Source organism: Thermobia domestica, chromosome 5, assembly GCF_964235325.1.
Source record: "Thermobia domestica chromosome 5, izTheDome1.hap1.1, whole genome shotgun sequence".
In the NCBI taxonomy this organism is placed as follows: Eukaryota; Metazoa; Arthropoda; class Insecta; order Zygentoma; family Lepismatidae; genus Thermobia; species Thermobia domestica.
Window position 1 is genome coordinate 286,760,810 of NC_137458.1, and position 21,681 is coordinate 286,782,490.

The following is a 21,681-nucleotide window of genomic DNA, read 5'->3' on the forward strand; positions in this document are numbered from 1 at the left end:
ATAATGCTAACAGAGCCAAGAGCACACCAGACTGTTACTTTTTCAGAACGTAGAGGACGCTGGTGGATAAGGGTGGATGAACTGGAGAAAAGTAACGTAGGTTTTGCTTATTCACAGTCCCGTTTAAATGGAAATGAGCTTCATCAATAAAATTTCATTTTCATTCGATCCCAAAATCACTTGCATTCTGTAAGCAAAGTCTTCGCGTACAGCAAAATCAGTTGCCTTAAGTCAGGCACGTAGCCAGGATTTCGTGAAAGGGGGGGGGGTCCGTGAAAACGTACTGTAGTTATCACACCAGGGGTTTGATCATTCTAAAGTATTTTGCTGGCAAGATATATATGCGTTCGTTTAGCCAGAATTTCATAATGGGGGAGGACGTGACATGAAATACTGTGGTTACACAGCAGGGGATCGATCAATCTAAACTACTTTGCTGGCAACATACCCATATTGGTTTGTTACGACAATAAAATGAGGATATGTTAGTAAGTATTTTAATTTAAAAAGCTATGAAAAAATATTGAGTAAAAGAATATAAAAAAGTATGGAAAAAGATCCAAAGTCATTCGAACTCGGTTCTTCTTGTCTTCTTTCTTCCTTTTTTTTATCTTCGTTTAATACCGTCAAGGATTGCAATGAGATCTCTTTCGGCAGTAATGACATCCTATAATAGTGTTGCCGTGAAATTCAAAATGGTTCATATTATTGGTGATATTGGGCATTTCTTAAGGACTACCTCAGAGTCTATTTGATCTAACATGTTTATCGATTGTCATTTGTAGTCCATAGGATTAGCATGGAGATAGATGGAATTCGGAATGCTTCGTTACAATAATATCCATTTTCAACTTGCCTTCGCTCCCTGCACACAAAACTCCTCATAAGAAAGAGTAGGACTAACCAAACGCTTGCTGTAGCTTTATATTTTTGACGCTGATTCATCTTTTTTGTTTCATACTTCCTTAATATTTTTCATTTCTTGACTGAAAGGGGGGGGGGGTCTGGACCCACCCCTTGGCTACGTGCCTGCTTTTGTCATACAATGAGAATTTTGTAGGGATGAAGTTTTAATTCTTTATGCAAAATTCGTCTAACCGACTCACGATTGATTCGTAGCTCAATAGCATGACGTCCAGCCAGTGGCGTGGCACACTTTTGCGGGCCCCCCCCGCAAAGTATAGAGAAGGGGCCCTAGTTGTAAAGCCGACAGAAGTAAGGTTGAAGTTCTACTTCTTTGAATCTTTATTCATCGCAAGACTTCGGGGCCCCCTATACCTCGGGGCCCCTCCGCACTGCGGGGGTTGCGGGGGCAGCTGCTACGCCACTGCGTCCAGCTGACCTTCCTGGGCTTCTGACTACCGCTTCCCTTACCCTTTCAACATTTTCTGGTGTCGTTACTCTGCGTTTCGGGCCAGGATGCTTCTTATCCAGTATGTTTTCAGTGGATTTGAAGTTGTTCACCCATTTGAGGATTGTGTTACGGCTCGGAACAGCTCCATGTCGACCTACATTAAACCACGCACGAAAAAAACAATCGCTGCGTTGCTGCAATAGACTCATCACTTCTCACGAAACTGTCATAGCCAAACAATCGACGTTGTAAGTTTCACTGCTCCATAGTGACTGAGCAGTGACTGAGTAAATGAAATGGCGTCTTCTGTAGAGCAGAACTATCCCCACCACGACCACCTCCCACCACCGCACTCTTAGTACTACGCAGTTCAAAACCGTCCGTCTCCCGTGTGTCACCCTGTATATGGAATGGAAACCAACATCGAAAAATCGAAAGTCATCAGATTATTCAGTGGAAATGCGCCCTTACAGGTCAGAGTAGAACAAAAGATACTTGAAGAGGTCGATTATTTCAAGTATGTAGGAAGTATTTTGACGAGAGACGCTTTCTGCATCATAAAGATCAGATCAACAATTGCCATAGCCAAAGGAGCATTCAACAGAAAGAGATCACTCTTAGATAGCAGGCTCAATATTGGACTAAGGAAGAAATTGGTCAAGTGCTATATATGGAGTATTGGACTTTATGGTTCTCAGAGACAGTGAACATAGTTAATGAATCTTTTAAAATGTTAGGATACATAATTAGAACGAAAAAAGTGTTTAACAATATCAAAACACTAACAAAAATGTATACTCTTATATCCGATCAAAACTGGAATATGCTGCTGTGATCTGGAACCCATCGCAACAACAATACCGAAACCATCTCGAAAAAGTCCAATCCAAATTTATCAAATACTTAGTATACAAGAGTACTGGAATCTATCCATCTCACGAAAATTATCTTACATTATTAGACAGCTTCTGTATCCCTACACTAGAACAAAGGCGAAATGTGGTAGATCTGATCTTTCTTCGTAAAATAGTACAAAACGAGTTTAATTGTATAGATCTGATATCGACACTAAATTTTCATGTCCCGACTCTTAAAACTCGTGTTGAAAACTCTGGCCTGTTATATTGCAAACAGCAGGCACGTAGCCAAAGGGGGGGTCCGGGGGTCCGAACCCCCCCCCCTCCTTTGAGACCAGAAATGAAAAAATTAAGGAAGGATGAAACAAAATGAGAAAAAGGAGGATCAGCGTTAAAAATAAACTACAGAAAGCTTTTGGTTACTCTTTCTTACGAGAAAATTTGTATTACTTACAATACATGGTTGCCAGTTGAGCGATATATCCTGGAAGAGTCAGGGAATTTGAAATTTCTAGAAAAGTTGCGGAATTTTCAGAATTTCTGCTACTAGTCAGGGAGATTTCAAGCTTAAGAAAGCATAGTGCCGTTGTGTAACAGCGTGGACATTTTTTATCATAATTTTTCGTCATCGCATCCTTGCAATATCTAACATTTTATTTCAAAAACAATTTTCAACTGCTTCTTTAACCTGTCATTTGAAACACACGGTATTTGACGGAATAATAAAAACAAAAATATATGTGGAAACAAAGTTCTGTTAACATTTGATTCAACAGAAAAAGGAACGCAGATATTGTAAAAATATTTTACAATACATTATTGAGTATGTACTTTTTATAATAGTTGAGGTCATAATGAAAGGAAAATTGTTATATTTGTATAAACAGATTAAGGTTATAAATATTGTAAAATCTTTTTCAATATGTTTTTTTTTTTAATTTTACTCGAGACTTCTTCATAGTTTATTAAAATACTTACCAACATATCCTCACAAACCAAAATATGTTGATAGTAGTAGTTTAGATTGTTTCAGCTCCTGGGTCTTCAGAATTTAATGTCACCCCCTCCCAACAGTTACGAAAAAACTGGCTAAACGAACTAATGTATGTTCCAGTAAAATAGTTTAGAATAATCGAGCCCCTGGTGTTATTACCACAGTATTTCATGTCACTAACCCCCCCCCCTTCACGAAATCCTGGCTACGTGCTTGCAAACAGGCTAGGACTAACGTATTATTTAAGTCACTAATCTGGAGAATAACAAATTATGTATCGAACACAACGAAATTGATATATGTAATATGAACTATAATATGTTCAAGAAATTTATTGTAAGTTTATTTTGTAATGCACCAACACTATAATTGGGCTTTGCTGTTGTGTTGTTGTTCACAAATAAATAAATAAATAAATAAATAACGGAAGTTAAGAGAAGAAATATTTAGAGAGCTTTGACATTTGGTGTTGGAAGAAGATGGAGAAGATAAATTGGAGAGAAAGATTAACAAACGACGTAAATGCCAATGAATATTTAATTGTTGTTAACGGAGGGAATTGGTTCCGTGACTTAATCTGTTAAATATATTTCGAAACATGTCACAGGCATCTATTAGTACATACGATGTTTATCAGAAATAATGTATTTTCTTTAACATACCTGCTTTCACAGACACATGTCATACATTAGGGTTAAATTATAAAATTGTTGGCACTGGAAATAATTACTTTTTCTTTCAAAATTGTGCAATTTAAATATACCTATGAAACTGGAAGTAGTTAGAGATAGGTAATCCTGAATAAATTTCTATCACTTTCGGTTTTACTACAAACATACGGGTAAAATATATTTTCATGAGACGCTGAACCGATTTCAAGAAAACAGTTTCTCGCTAACTACTTTGTTCTATGAGCCAAAACCGGAAATTTGAAACACTTTCATTTTGAATAGAGGATAAGTGGATGAAATGGTGCTCATTCTTCGGACGTCGAATCGATTCCAAGAAATTGGTTTCCGATATCACTTATTCATTTTGTTCTGAGGCCTATAGACAGACAGACAGATGAACAAACGGACATAAAAGTTTTATAACATTTCTAAAGTTTATAGTATTGTGTTAAAGTATAATAAAAATTAGTGGTGCCTTCTCTCTGAAACCTACAATACTTCGCTATTCCATATAACCTTATCTTATGTTGGTTTAAAAAAAATTGGTAATGCTACGTTTTGCAAACGGTAAGATGAATCCTAATGTAATACTTCAATGCGAAGATACAATAAAGATTCCATAGTGCATGGATATCTGATGAAGAGATAAAAATGCTTTATGTAACGTATGTTATAACTAATGCAATTTTTTACGCAGTGCCAGTATTATGAGTTCAAATCAAATTTAGTTGTCTGCAATCGATATTTACAATCACGCAATCTCGTGATGCTATGACTTATTATTAGTTATAATTTATGTGTTGGGAAGCAGTGGCATAGCACACTTTTGCGGGCCCCCCCGCAAAGTATAGAGAAGGGGCCCTAGTTGTAAAGCCGATAGAAGTAAGATTGAAGTTTTACTGCTTTAAATCTTTATTCATCGCAAGACTTCGGGGCCCCCAATACGTTGGCCCCCCCCCCCCCGCACTGCAGGGGTTGCGGGGGCAGCTGCCTCGCCACTGTTGGGAAGCTATTACTTCATGAAAGCATGAAAAAAGTTTAACTTGCTGTACCAATAATCATATAAAAGTTTAAAACACGAATAAGAAGTGGAATTTGTAAATATTCATTATTGGAAACTATTTAAAGAAACGGATAAAATTCTGACATGAATATTCGGAACAAGAGGAATGAGTATGGGACCTTCATAACGAATACTTGCATAACTTATACGGTTTACCAAACATTGTTAGGATCGTTATGTCTAGGAGCCTTAGGAGAGCAGATCATGTAGCAAGAAGAGAAGAAAGTAGGAACGTTATCAAAGGTTTACTCCAATCGGAAAACATCCATTTGGAAGACCCAGGGGCTAACGGGAGGTTAATATTAGGATACATCTTACAGAAATACGAGGGCGAGTCAAAAATTATCTACACTTTTGTCATAACTTTTCTTACATTGCACACTTTGTCTTCTGTCCTCGCATATTTTATTGTTATACTGTTGCGGTAAAGCTGTGAAACTGTGATATTAATTCCTCCATTCTTCTTCTTCCTTCTGTTGCAGATATACCATGGCTGCTCCATTAGAAGTTTGAACTAAAGAGGAACACGGAGCAGTGATCTGATTCCTCTGGTCGGAGGGTGTCAAAGGGGCCCATTCATCACAGACTATCATCGCGATATGGGAGAAGTGTACTGTGTTTTTGTGGCTCCAGAAGTTTAAAAGTGGTCGAACACGTGTAACGCATGAAGAGGGAGCAGGACGGCCATCAACCTCCACGACAGATGGCAACATTCAGTAAGCTCGAGAGATGGTTCTGGTGAACAGGCGAATCACTATCGATGAAGTTGCAGCTGCTTTGAACATCAGTCATGGCTCTGCCCATCAAATCATCCACGACGAGCTCGGTTTATCTCAGATTTAGACGTGCAAAATGCGGTGCAAAAGTAGCTTCACGACCAACCGAAAACCTTTTATTTCGACGGAATACGTAAGCTCGTCACCTTTGGGTCAAGTGCATTGATAAGGAGGAAGATTACGTCGAAAACTGATGTGCATAGTATAACATTAGCTTCATGTAAATAAACTGTAGAATAAAAAGTGTAGATAATTTTTGACTTGCCCTCGTAGGAATACAAAGTAGAAATTGGATCCAGTTAACTAAGGACAGAAGTCAATAGAGAGTTTCCGTGAACGCGGCATTGAACCTTTGGGTTCCATTTGCTACGTCGTATAGTGTTAATTAGTTAGTTAGTTAAACAAAAGAGATAATTAGCAATAAGAATATACTTTGAACAGAGTTTAAATTCGTTGTAAGATTTATAAGGAGAAAGTTTAAGCAGTTTGGTATATCAAAACTTCTTTATATATTAACCTTATCACCTTATCTGTTTGATTGTCCGGGAGGAAAGAAATCTCAAGAACAAAATTTTTATCCAATGGGTCACTGTCACTTTGGAAATGAAATGAAATCTTTAAGTTTAACGTCCCACGCTTATGCCGGTTAGGCTAAAGGAGACGGTGATGATGAAAGATGAGTGAAATGAAGAAAGTGGGAGTAAACGGGAGAACCTCGAGAAAACCCACAAGCACGGTGTTTGTCCACCACAAAGTCCACACGGCGCGAGCTGGGATCGAACCAGGGACCCCAAGCACCGGAGGTGAACGCTCTACCACTAAGCGACTGCGCCCCCTCACTATCACTTTTGCTAGAATGCGTAGGAGTCCAAAATGAAACGAAATGAAATCTTTAAGTTTCACGTCCCACGTTTATGCCGGTTAGGCTAAAGGAGACGGTGATGATAAAAGATGAGTGAAATGAAGAAAGTGGGAGTAAACGGGAGAACCTCGAGAAAACCCACAAGCACGGTGTTTGTCCACCATAAAGTTCACACGGCGCGAGCTGGGATCGAACTAGGGACCCCAATCACCGGAAGTGAATGCTCTACCACTGAGCCACCACGCCCCCCCCCAAAGTTAAGATCCGAGTTCGTTGTAGGAGATAATTAATTAGTTGAAATCAACCGTTTATTATTTTGTTGTTGATCACTTTATAGCAAAAAACAGTGATAGACTGAAATAGTGTGACGTCACATCCTTTTCATTATCATAGTGATCGCCATTTTAGTTTCTACACAAAAGGTAGCCTAAATACCTAAAGGATTTAACTTCAAATCTAAAACTGTGATGTGTTGAGGATTGTAAAAATTAGAGTAAAATATTAAAAAAAAAAATAGTTATTTCTAATCAATGAAACGAAAAAAAAAAAAAAGACTAGAAAGGCAATTAGGTAAGTAATAAGTTAAATACCGCTGTATGCATGACAAACTTTGAAGCTGAATTCAAAGAGTTCACACATTTTGTGAAATTTTCCCCGTCGATATCGTACATGTTGAAAATTTCTACAGTTTCAGTATAGGCTACTAACAAGTCTTAAAATGTTCTCACCTTGTTCATAAATACGTTGCAAACTTTCATCGTGAAGTACTTGAAGAAAACATGAGATGTCTTCAGTATTTTAAAGATTATTTCTTTCACCTTTCACCATTAAATTACCCTTACTTTTGAGTATATATTTGAGTTTGTATTGAGTGTATACCTACAACTTATTATTATATTCTAGTTAAGAATATTACTAACTAGCAGCGTTCACCCCGCTTCGCTGCGGTCACCCCGGAACGCAATAAACTTTGTTACTTAGATAATTTTTACTTTTTCGCTTTCAAGTGATATGATAAAAACCATAGAAGATTGCAGTAAATCTTAACATTATATCGCCTGTCATTTATGTTAACCCGCCCCGCTTCGCTGCGGTCATCCCGGTGCTGGCATATTGTAAAAGTGTCTGTAAAAATAAGCAAATCAATTTAAAAATTTTAAACAGAAGATTCAAGCTATTTTCCGCTGTATATCGCCTGTCATTTATGTTAACCCGCCGAGTGATAAGGTCATGCGGGTTGCATATAAATACGTTTATTTTTACCTATGATGAACTAATAACAAAGGATTTGTGGACACCTGAATGGTCAATTATCTCAAGACACTGGTAATTAAAAATTAAAGTGATATGATAAAAACCATCTAGGGTCCAAATCCTAACAACCCCCCAAAAATGAAAGAAATTGGTTCAGCCGTATTAGCGTGATGAGCGGACAAAAAATTGTACGTTCTCTTTTATATATATAGATAGCTTTAGTAATACAATAATTACAACTAGCTCTAATTTCAGATTTCAATCCCTAGACCTACAACGGACTGGTTAGGTTTCTCAGAACCACACATACGTAAAAGTGCTGCATTTCTGAAGAATTTTTCAGCTAAAATTAATCCCTTCTCTATACCTTTCAAGTAATGTCACCAGATGTCAGGGATATGCACATGTCATTTCAGTTGTAATTAGACTGTGTACAACAAAGGATTAAAGTTGCTCGTGGTCCGTGAGACCCAACCCCTTCGTTTACGTCAGTCGTTTGCAATCAATGTTAGTTACGAGGATGCAACTTTATCTGTGACAGATTGAGTAACGTTTCTCGTAAAAGCTTCATCTAGTTTACTGAATAATTTTCATATGTTGTATGCATGTATGTAGCTCACTAAATGACAAGACAAATGACAATGATAGCAATATAGTGAGATATGTCTAAAGTATGAAACTTCGATCAATATGCCATTTGTCACATTTTGTATCATGTTGGATTTCAGGCCTTATCAGATGGAATTCAATGGTAGACTTTATGCCATTGTTTTCAACATACTTTAATAGTATAAGAAACATTCGTAACATTTCTTTTACAATTTTGTCCCGCAAATATAGTAAAATGCCTGTACTAAATTTCTAAGATTCTAATATGGTAAATATAGCTTAAAAGAGTCTTAAAATGAGAACTTTTACAACAAGTTACACTACAAACGTGAAAGTTACGCATCTAGGCCAATACTTTAATTCGTAACATGCTTCTTCATAATCATCTACAAAATAGGAAACCGGTTCTATATATATTATAACCCAAAAGTAAGTATACAGACCAGCATTGATCAAGTATGACATTTTAATTTATTAAGATAATGGATTTATTTGCTTTGGTTTGTTCCGAGCTTAAGATATAAGTGAAAATAAATTAACAATAAATAAGGAAGAGACTAAATCAATATCTTTAGCGATTGCAATAAGTAAATTATATAAAATGTCATGACCGATCAGTACGGGACTGTTTACCTAGTTTTGGACCACCCTGTATTTTGTAAGGTATTGTTCGCATGCTTTTTTTAATTCTTGTGTATTACCATGAAAAATATAGCATAGAAGATGCCGTGGGATTCTTTTGAGACCCCCAATTAAAAATAAGCAATTATTGGTGTTTTGTACAGGAATTTTATAAAAATACATTTCAAACAATACTTTATTGCATAGCATTCCAACTCAAACTGTCACTTTCGATGTCATTGGCAACATTGCTATCCAAAAGAAAAAACAATACTTGAAGACCTTTACACAAGATAACTGGCCCAACTACAACCCTGAATAGTCATGTCATCTTCTTGGGGTTTATGCTAAAAATAACAGGCTTTAGTCCTTTCTTTTTTTAACTGTCTCATTCTCATCAGAAGATAGAGGGGCAGTAGAAGGTGATGCCTTCTCTTTGGTCCGAGGATTGTTTGAAAGAATTATGCAATATGTACAGTATGTGGATGGCAAACAAGCTTCAGTGTGTATAGAGAGCAGGTAGTGAAGATTACTAAACCCTGTTCGGCCTAAGCTCTAAACTGTGATAAACAAAGCCACGTGAAACTAAATCTCGCTGATTTGCTTGGCCTTCCGACGCTTGTACTCCTCCGCAAAATAGTTCATATAATTTGATTATTACTTTTACTATGAAGCTCCATATAAAACTGCTACATTATTATAAATGACAAAAATATAATACGGATTATCTAATAAAACTGCAATCGAGTGTAGTTAATGAAACAATAGAAATGAGTACTAAGCATGCGCAGTAATTATGGCGCCAATTCAAATGTGGAGGCGAGTTCTGCTTTCAAGCCTAAAAGACGGCTGACATGAATCCCCATTCCGCGAGTGTTGTGGTGAAACACCAACAACGTAAACCTTTACTCACTAAGCTACAATTGTTTACCAGCGAAATTCATTTTTCTTTTATCTTTCGAGTTTTTTCTTTCTTTTCTGCTGCTGCTATAATTATCTGGACAACACGACACAGTGTTGTCAAAATGCACATGTATAATTTGCTCCTCCCCGTGGGGAGTGGGAGTGATACATCACTAGCCAATCGTATTTGTGACGAGCGAAAGGATACACATATTTTCTTTATCAGAGTTTAGAGCTTACTCTGAACAGGGAATAGTCAGCAAAGCCCTTTGTAACAAGCTACTTCGTTATTTACAAGCTGTACAAAAAATGTAAGTAGGTTTTAAGATTCTATTGACTCAAACTGTAACCTGAGGAAGAAAGAGACAAGGTCACAAACAATGTAGTGTAATGTAAGAATGATTTTTTTTCTTACTACACCCCCAACTTACTTTATTATGATAATAATGAAGTAATTTTCGGGCACAATATATTAGTAATTTCTGTGATTTATTGAACATTTTGTAAACTACTAATTTTGTTCGTTTCGTAAGAGGAAACAAAAATGATAAATAGTTGATTACTTACATGTGTATTACCTTGGAATCCTTTTAAGATCTCAGTGGTAAAAATATTTTTTACATTACCGGAAAAGCCAGAGGAAATGATATATTGTGTTCAATATATTAAATATACACTGAGAAGAAAATACAAAAACATAATTTTAGATACTCGCATTCAGTTAACAGATATACTAAATGAAATATCTATGGGATCCTAAAAGGACCCCGGGGTAGTACACAAGGGTTAAACTCATTTTGCACCGTAATTTAATTTTAAGTGGGACAGTTTCATGTAACAGTATAATAACACAATAAACTTCCAAGTATTCTAAAATGAATATTTATTTTTAATCGAAGATATGAGAGTTTCTACAAATGATGATACAATGAATTAGTAATTCTTATAAATTTATTTTAACCTAGGATGCCTCCATAGCCATAACCTCCGTAGCCAGCATGAAGATTAGGTCCTAATCTCTTAACAATAGCATTGAAACCATTAATATCATCAGCTCCATAAGTAACTACTCGTACACTACCATCGGGCTCCACCAAACTATACTGGCCTTTCACTACAGGACCATCTCGTACTTCAGTCTGTTGTTTGTTGTCTCCTGTCAGGTGGTCACTTACAGCATATCCAAACTGGTATTTAGGATAAGCCTGAAAAGTAACATTGCAAAAGTAAGCTGCGTCCACAATAAATTGTCACCACATTAGATAAAAACTTACTTTACTAAACGTTACAAAAACTAAAATGAGGAACTAAGTAGGCTACCTAACATATAAAGAAATTGACTTAACATATTATACAAACCTAATAGCCCCTTGGCTTTTATAAATTCGAGTCGGCCTATACTGGTTGCTGGTAAGCGCTGTGCATATCAGGTGGGGGGTCCCTTGACGCAAGTGATGAGTTGGTCTGTGTTTTCTAGTTGTTAGCGTATACTCTTTATTTCAAAATTGCGTAGATAGGTCCAATCAGCCTAGTTTCAGAGACATTGCCCCATTGCCTTCTTTCTCCACGGAGGTCAGCTTTTAATGGAGGAAATGTTTAATTACGATCAGTGATGCTATTCGACCGGTTTTCACCGGTTCGCTAGAACTGGTTGTGAAAATATATCGAGTTTGCAGAACCGTTTGCTATACCCAAACATAACAGTAAATTTTACTCAGGAACAGTAAATTTTAGTTTACTTTTGTTTTTAGAAATTCTTACAGCTATAGGGTTAAACATACGATCTCTCAGAACAAAACATAAGCATTTATTTCTTAATCTCAAATGCTAAGGTATCAAGATTGAGAACTGAACAAGATGAGTGTAATGATGAGGGTTCCCATACATACCATTTTGACAATTGTCAATCCATTACATAATTCGTTTTTAGATATTCGCAGTGTTACCTAATTTTCTCACACCACCTCACATTAGAATGTAGTGTAGATCTCCACTTGTCACTTGTGATATCCAGTAAATTTTTTTGCTTTCGTCTATCTTGTATGGTTTGGTCCCTACATCAATTATATCTATCTATCTATCTAATTTACCCAGAAAAATATCGATCTACTCTCTCTCGCTATATACAGTATATGTTAGTATACATGTATTTGCACAGGCATAATTCCACTTGATTGCATTATTCCTGTAATATTGAACGTTTCCATTCATTTTCCCGTAATGAGCCATTGGTGGGACTACACATTTGAACACCCTGTATCTCGGAAACGAAACGGCACCTTGTATCTCGGAAACGATTCATTTTTATAGGAATATTTTAACTTATTTGGATGTCAGTATTCACCTCGTCACTTTTGGCCATGCATTTATGTTACACTCTGTATATATTTAGACAGAACCGGTTGTTAAAAAGTTAGAATAACACCACTGTCTTTATGATCTTTGCAGAATGTAAACAAGTGAAATCTAGCCAAAATACATAATTGTCATTGAATAGTGGCTCAGTGGCAGAGGCTTATCTCTGGTGACTGGGATCCTAGTTGGACAACCGGACAAGTAAGTTTGTGGTGTTCAACACCGTGACCGTCGGTTTTCATGGAGTACTCTCGTTTCCTCCCATAATTGCATTCCACCAATTCTTCCATCATCATTCATTTCTCTAATTCTTCCTATCCTTTAGCCTCAAAGAGAAATCGTAAGACGATGTTAAATAGTATTTTTTTATATATGATGAATTAAACCAACCAGAATACAGCCCTTTTAGTCGCGTAGGCATGGGCATTGATGAAGAAAATAGATTTCCGAATTTGTGCACTAAATATCACGTTTGAAGTAATAGCATCTCAAACCAATACCATTCCTCCGAACATCGCTTTAGTTTGGAATTTTTTGTTGCTTGAAGTTCTGTTAGAAATACTGCAATAAAAACCAACGTTATCTGGTGTTTTGGTGTTGCTCAAAGTAAAATAAGACTCATAAACGCATGCTTGGAGAATATTCAGTATAAACGGCCATATTTTAACTTTTGCAGCCGCCATCTGCTGTTTGCGGTGGCTCAGTGGTAGAGGTTCACCTCCGGTGCTTGGGGACTTTGGTTCGATCCCAGCTCGCGCCGAATGGACTTTGTGGTGGATAACACCGTGCTCGTGGGTTTTCTCGTGGTTATCCCGTTTCCTCCCACTTTTTTCATTCCACTATTTTACTCATTTCTCATTATCACCGTCTCCTTTATCCTAACCGGCATAACCGTGGGATGTTAAACTTAAATATTTTCATTTCATTTTTTCTTTGAATTGGACAATCAAATAATCCACATATACGATCAATGCTACAAGAAGAACCTGCATGCTTAGTGACGATATTCAGAGGCAAAAGTACTTGAGAATCGTAGTAAGCAACTTTGATTTACGGGATTAGATAAATTATATTCAGAAATCTAATAGTGCTACAGTATTGTGATTCTCAATGGGCAAAGAAAATCCAAAACATTAGATATACTAATGACCAGAATTTGTTGAGCTAAATAAAATGATACGCATCAGTGCAAAACTCATGGGTGTCGAGTTGATTTTGAGTTTAACGTCACTTTCATCAGCTAGGCTATACTGAAAACGTGGAATCCGAACCACGTGAGCTCCCGCCGAGAATCGAACCCGGTTCTTCCACGCCAAAGATACGTACGCTAACCGGTTATCCACACGACGGTACTCTAATTCATGGGTGTTGTTTGACAAACTAGAGGAAAGATAAGTTCTTTCTAAACCTGAATGTTGATGCTTTACGAAAACCATGTCACTTATTGATGTGAAACTAATTACCTTTTTATTATCATAATAGTTTGAAGACAGTACATTGTATTGTTAGTAATAGATAGCCGAAAATTATATTTTTAGTTTTTGTTTATCTCAAATATTTCCAATGATAAGACTCGTTTGTCAATTTGCCACATCAAGCTGGAAAATATAACATGCTTGGGGATGAATGCTAATACATATTTTTTCTAGAAAATCGAAAAGGACGGATTTTTATGGTGCTATAAAGTGTCCCATTCCTTACCAACAGTAATTTGTATTTATTACTCACTGGTGGCTATATCATAAATTACGCGTCTGTGGCACAGGAGACACGAGTTTGATGCCCTTAGCTCATGTCGTTGGAATCTTACATTTAGTTGGAGATTCACGTCTCATATAGCCTCTCTGCTGAAAGGGTCACTAAATTCGAATCCAAAACACTAACACAATAACTGACATTTCTATTTTTTATATTACATAATTTATTCCTGTACACTCTAAGTACTTTTTTTTGTTACGTAGCAGAAAGTATCTGTTGTTTGTCTCATCCTAAAAGTCAATATTATTCACTACAAACTCTTATGGTCTGAAATCCAACCCAAGACCTCTCACACAAGAGGTCAATGCTGTGCTACTGAGCCACTGCCGCCCTTTTACAAATAATACAAAAATAACAACCCACTAAACTATAAACTGAAGAAATGAACTACTTACATAATAATCGATGGCACCAATTGCTAGAGTAGAAGCTATAAGAGCGAAGAAGGCAGCTAATACCTGTAAAATTAATTAAAATTGCCTGTATTATCAATAAATCATATAAAACAAGATTTGCAACTTTAGAAAAGCGCAGTTTTTTTGGGGGGGTGTAGTAAACCAAGTTTGATCCATTATTTCCTGGTAATGTACTTTTCCATTTTGTTTCTTTAAGCCAATTTTTTTGCATGTATTCTAATCGTTGACTTATCGAAGTAGTTTTCCTATAGCCTATGCATAATTGTTCTATGAAGTTGTGTTTCATTTTGCTAAAGTACATGATAATGATATCATCGGATATTCTATCATAAAACAAATTCAAATCCTAAAACATAGTGCACGCTGAAAGTTAACATTGAATATCAAAGAAACCTATTCTTAAGATTCAAACGAAGTTGATGGTTCTGGTGAGTACCCTGTTAATATTTGTCTCATTATACAGCATATGTTCAATAGTCATATTGAAAGTGTTACTTATGATGCCTTCAGATCATTAGGATTTCTACTTATGGAATTAGGAGAAATTAACTGACCACTTTTGGAGAAAAGCGTTTTTTAAACCTCCCTAAACTAAAATATCTCTGAAAATTTGTCATGGTTTAGTATTTAGCACATTATAAGGTTGTTTAATGAAACGTTTGTCTACACTGAGAAGAAAAATTGTAGGTGTCGTACTTAAAAGATAAGTTACATGCGTAATTCCTGTAGTTTTTGGACTTAACGTACAGCAGACGTATAACTGAAAACGCATGTTTTATAATACTTTCTCTATAAGTGTTCCATTTATACGTACTTTCCCTATGAAACAATATAGCGGTCAAGATCTCACATACAAATGGACGTATATGACATACAGCTGAAAAATGTAACATAAGTATATGCATGTGATATACGGAAAACTGTTAGATGTCAGACATCCTGCAACGGCGTGATGTAACATCTAAGGGCAACGCGTATGTAGCATATGGATGATGTATGCTCCATACTGATTTCTGTAATAAGCAAGAGGATTCCGTATATTTGTACAATATACCGCCGTCCGGATAATGGATTTTTCTCAGTGTATGGAATATGAATAAAACCGCTTGAGTCGTTCTTGAGAAAATCGTCCGAAAAGAATATACTACCCCTTGTGATTTCGTGATATTATGAAAAATGAGTTAGACTGTATTGTAAATTTGTTGCATTTGTTACTGTACATTTGGAATATTTTTTAATGAAATGTGAAAAAAAATACCTTAGTCGGTAAAACGAAATGACATCGTTCAGTTTTATAGTTGAAAGGAGATTTTGATGATGAGAATGAATGAGATGCTGGAATGAAGAAAGTAGGAGGAAACGGGAGAATCCTAAGAAAATCCACCCACATATGTTTGTCCACCACAAATATTCCTTCAAGTAAGTTAGGATAGTACCAGAAACCTCTTTGCGTCCGTGATGAACGATTTGCTAATGAGCTGAGTCGGTAAAGGGTAAACTACTCCTCCTGGAATCTTTCCAGACAAGTGGCTTAAACTACATATTATAGGAATGTCAATTTCCATTTTCGAGAATTTAACTTTTCTTCCTTTCTTTTCCTTTCTTTCTTCTTCTTCTTTTCTTTTTTCTTTTTCTTTGCTTTCTTTCTTTACTTTCACTCTTCAGTAAGCTGACCTTAGGTTCATGGGGAACAAATAAAGAAACACCTCTGAAGAATCATGTAAAATCACTGTTTAAAATCTGATCCAGCTATAGTGAACGTCATGACCTCTAAGGGAGTGTACATAAGGACGGAAAAACGATAAAGAAATGGATAGGCAATGAAAAATGCATGTTTGATATGTAGGCGCCATGAAACATGTAAATGCGTTCAAATGTCAAATACATATGTCCATGCGCGCTGACTACATGGGTACTCTGGCACTCACACAAATAATCTTGTGGGTGCGTCGCACCCGCAAGATTTTATTTTGAACCCGGGTTTGAACCCGTCTCTCTTGCGTTTAAGTCAGCCGTGTTACCAACTGAGCTAGGACAGCCCAAACTAGTACCGGCATATTCTGCTTTATAACAGCACAGCCCTTTATGATAATGTACATAAAAGATTTTAACTAAAACTAAATCAATCAAATATCGAGACTTCTCTGAAAAGATATAGGCTAACACGTCAAGCGATTGATGTGCACTCACATAAATTTTGGACATTGGGCGCCGTTGCATACGTCTTTTTCGCTATCATCTTATTCCTTCTTAACATCGGTTCAAAATTGAAACCAGAGAAGAAAGGAGAACAAATAAATAAGGCTCTTCGTACACTACGACACTTCGTTCAGCTAAGGTGTGTCGAAGATGCGCCACAAATTTCTTTTTTCTCTGACAGGCTTGTTGCGGGGTATTGAATTTTGTTAAAATGGATCTGGCGCGGGACTTTCGCACACTAAGCGACAAGCGTGACACTGCGGCAGGCTGTCTCAGGAAGTAGCCATCTGACACAAGCTAAGACCTTCGCACACTTCGTGGCTTCGTGTGTCAAAGACGCGCTATAATTCGTATTTTCAGTAATCAGATACCGGTACTCATTCTGAAAGATGAGCTCAATGGAAGTTTCCGACTTAGACGCTTTCATTGCAGAAACCTAGACACAACCTAATATATGCAACTTCAGCAGTGATTTCTATGTAAGCAGAATTAAAAAGATGAAAGCATGGAAAAAAATGTATTGTGCAGTTCATAGTGGATTCATAGATATACCATCAAAAGAGAAGAATCAGTAGCTCTACATGTAACACTATATGTACTACGTGTACTACTAAATTATGAATTACTTAATATTTATTCAAATTCACAGAACAAGGGGGGTCACACAATAAACCTGGACTTAGGCCTGAAAGTCTCTAAATCTACCGCTTAAGGAAGTATAAAAAAGGTGTAGCCCACATATAACATTATATGTAAATGCATATTTCAGGCACAATTTGGGAGATGGCTAAAGAAAGTGTCACATTCTTTATGTAAGATCTAGCGTCTGTAGTGTGTGTCGAATATCAGTAACGCGACGACACAGTATGTGGCGCGTCTTCGACACACAAAGTGGCGTAGTGTGCGACGGCATTAAATCAATAAATGTGCACTTGGGCGTTATCTCGATAAAGAAATACATTTTAGTTCATCAAATTCTGAACCCTAGCGCTCTTTAAAAATCTGAATTGGTGTCAGTATAGAAACAAATGTAGTTTAATTGGTTTTAAAACTAAGATTTTACTCATGCAGAGTAGATACATTTGTTTGATCAGTTTTGTTATAGAATGGACTGTAGAATATTTCGATAAGCGCTAGTGACCAGGAAAAAAATGCTTCTACGTAATTTGATACACACAAAAAGTATCCAGTTTGATTATTAATACTTACCATGAAAACCTTCATTGTTATAGTTGAAAGAGGTTTGTGTAACTTTTCCGTTATAGACGCTCGAACACTACGAAGATCAGTATGTGCTATCGTTTTATATAGGTTCCATTCAACGGAAGAGAAATATTAAGGATATAGTATAGGTGTGAAATTTTCGAAGAGAACGTTAAAAAGAAACTGAAATTAAAGTGAAGAAATAGTTTCGCGTAGTTAGCATGATCGAAAACTTCCTTTTCTTGCTGAAAGTGAAAATTGATGGAAAGTTACGGCAGAATCATCGAAGGTCGGAAAATAATAATTCGAAGATGCGGATGGCTGACCACTTCACACTGAGTTATTGTTCATATATTAAATGGATCACGGAATGGGGGGAAGGTTACGTCATTTAAAACATTTGATTTCCTGACTTAATTTTTGCAGTGAACAATCCTAAGGAATGTCGGAAACTGATGATAAATTGCATTATTTCCTTTAGCACATCAACAAGCATGTAAGAAACCATGCACGTGTAGATTTAAATATCGTAGATACGACAATATGCAATATTCCCGCTTCAAATATTACATCGAACTTAGTTATATGTCGCTTAACATGTAGTTGCAATATCATGGTCTAGTAATTACTAGCCTCCATTGTCAAATGGTTGACCTCGGGACTATATGCCATAGTGGTTTGCGTTAACGAAACACAAAACTTGCATTTAATTTTACGACAATTGATATACTAGTTTCAACTGATTACTGTATATTTTTGTGTTGCGTTGCGATTTGGAGATTTCCTAAGACTGCTATAGAATAAGGTCCTCGGGTTCGATTCCCTGCTCTGACGGTGATTTATATAAATGTTCTGGGAAGACTAATACGTAGGCCAATGTGAGCTTCTTTGTTTGATATAACTAACAAAACAATAATAGGGATTTAAATATAAATAAAGGAAGAAGGCAGATTTTTCAGAGGTGGCCCTACTCGCCACTCCTCCCGTGATCGGTGCTATTGACTGCCGATAAGTGTGATCCCCTTGGACGCAAACATGAATGTTACAAGGATCTTAATTTTGTGGTAAATCCCGCCTCCTCGATATTGAAAATGAAATGAAATCTTTCAGTTTAATGTTCCACATATATGCCCGTTAGGAGACAAATGATTAAACCAAGAATTGGTGGAATGAGAGTGTGGGAAAATGGAACTACTCGAGAATACTCAGAAAAGCGATGTTATCCACTACAAACTTACAAGGCCGCAGATCGAACCAAGGACCCCAAGCACCAAAGATAAGCACTCTACCGTTTTGTGTTACGTGACTCATTAAGAGAGCTAATTACTTGCGAAATTAAATTACCGCTAATTTTACAGTAATTATGTGATATCTTCAAATTGATAAAAGATAATCGAAACGCGGAATAAGAGCGCCCTAGACAATATTATTTTCCATGAGGTACCGTCATCACGAGTCAGCTAGTACCTTTTCGTTTGCAGACATTTAGAAACGCGAAAATAAATGCCAATTTTGAAAATGGCTAGAAATCGAAAAAAGATAAGCGAGTCGTGATAACGGTATTTCATGCAAAATAGTATTGTCTAGGACGATCTTGTTCCACATTTTGAGTATATTTTATTTATTTCAAGATATTCCATAATTACTGTAAAATTAGCGGTATTTTAGTTTCGCCGTGATGCGGCTTCTTAACTCGCTTAACTACTTATTACTAGGTTTATACTTGATTTTTTCTACTTTTTCCAATAACTTAGAACGACAGGTACACGAATACAGAAACATCGAGGTCAGTTAAAATTCCAAAGGCTCTCCCATCGGGAATTGAACCAGGGATCCCGTGCACCAAAGGCACACGTGCTAGCACTAGATTAGCGTGGAGGTTTCCACTGTGCCACCGTTCTCTCTTGTTAGAAAGGAGAGTTAAAACTCAAATTGCCAGCTCGATGGTTAAAACGAGCGAGAGGTCTTTCAAATTAAGATGTCAAATATACAAAATATAAAATATGTTAAGTACAGTGATTTCTACTATATGGAAGCAATGTCGAAGAAAATATGCCTTATTTTCCTTTTAAAAAAATATATCTGGTAACTTTTATTCGATAAATATGATTTTCGAGGTTAATATTATTGTAAAACAATCACAATTAACCATTTTGAGTGTTATATTACATTTCGAGTGTTACAAAGATATTTCGCTAGCTCTTGACTTCTCTAATATGAGTAGAGATGCAAAAAAGCCGGCTTTTTTGAATTGATGTTTTTTTTACATAAAAAGCCGGTTTTTTTGGAAAAAAACGAGAATTTTGGAAATTTTGGCTTTTTTTATTTTCATGATTTTTCTATTTAAATAGCTTTCTTTTAGTATATTCAATAGTTAGATAAGAATTCCATGACCTAAAAGCCATTTTTAGCTCTGTAATTCACCATCAAGATGGATGGAGCACGTGTTTTACGAATTAAAGCTAACATGAAGAATGTAGTATTTGAGGGCAATTTTAGAGGCCATTTAACTTTATTTTAACTTTTAAGCTATCGACATTGTTTTCTTCTCTAGATCATTTTAGTTTGTCATCCGTGTTTCATTTCTAAGAGCTTAGTACTCTAGCTTCTAGCACAAAAGTTAAACTTACGTTTTTCTATATATCCGTCAAAGCATACGTTTTTCAATATGTCCGTCTAAGCGTACTTCCACATTTCTGTTATACTGTAGTTGTGCAATGATTTAGAAATAATTTTCCGGATACAACCTTGAATTCCAATTTATACAAATAATCAGTAGCGGATTTAGAAAAGTACTTTGGGAGGAGTTTCTCTAATTGTTTCGTTTTCTAAACAGTCCAAATTTTATTTGGGAGGTGCTTGAAGTTTTTGAGTACAGGCATAACTAATATTTCGTTTCATTTATATGTTTAGCAATAATCTTGCGAATACAACCTTGAATATCATTTTATACTGAGAATCAGTGGCGAATTTAGAAAAGTATTTTGGGAGGGGTTTTTCTTACTAATGTTTAGTTTTTCTAAACATTCGTAATTTGTATTTGACGGGAACTTAAAGTTTATGAGTAAAGGCATAACTAATAGATATTTCGTTCGTTTTAGACATTCCGCAACTTTAGGGAACAAGCTTCAGTCCAAAAGACCGACCCCTAACCTTCGCAAAACCGTCACTGCTGGTAATTAGTAATAATAACAATTTAAAAACAATAACAAAGGAAATCTGCCAACTCCTACACTCCTAGTCGACCAGTACACGCACTATTTCTACATTCAATGGTGGAATGAAGAAAAGCTTTGTCAGAATGGTCGAATGCTGGGTTGAATCCCGGACTTCCCGATAGAAGCGCAAAAGCTTATCACTCAGTCATGTTTGTTGTGCAGTTGTATTTAGTTTAAATATATTTCGTAGTCCTTTTTTTGGTAGGGGAAGGGGGTCCGTAATGATATGTTGAATCCCCCTTGTTAAAAATTCGGAAAACTTGAGGATTGGGTAAACCGTGATGGTGGTTATATAAAACTTAACTAGAATTTCAAGAATATACAGAACCAAAAGCTCTAGATGTGCAGCCTTTAAGTGTATCATTTAAATCTAAGTATTTTTCTTGTGTTTTATTTTAATTTTATTTTGTTTCAAAAAGAGGGAATAGAATATTTTGAAGTAAAAATACTACATACAATTTTGCTAGTTATTTGTATATTTTTTTTAAAAAAAGTTTTTATTTTTAGGGTTGGCTCGTTTACACCAGCTGTTTTTTTTTAAATACCTGGTTTAAACCCAAAAAATAAA

At 36.2% G+C, this 21,681-nt stretch overlaps 1 pseudogene across 1 annotated transcript; it reads right to left on the minus strand.

Moving 5' to 3' along the window:
• Positions 1-10,920: 10,920 nt before the first annotated feature.
• Positions 10,921-17,916, minus strand: LOC145685576 (cuticle protein 19 pseudogene; annotated as a pseudogene). Its single transcript, XR_014131458.1, has 3 exons — positions 17,902-17,916; positions 14,473-14,535; positions 10,921-11,169 (listed from the first exon to the last, which is right to left on the minus strand). The product of XR_014131458.1 is annotated as a cuticle protein 19 pseudogene (transcript).
• Positions 17,917-21,681: the final 3,765 nt, after the last annotated feature.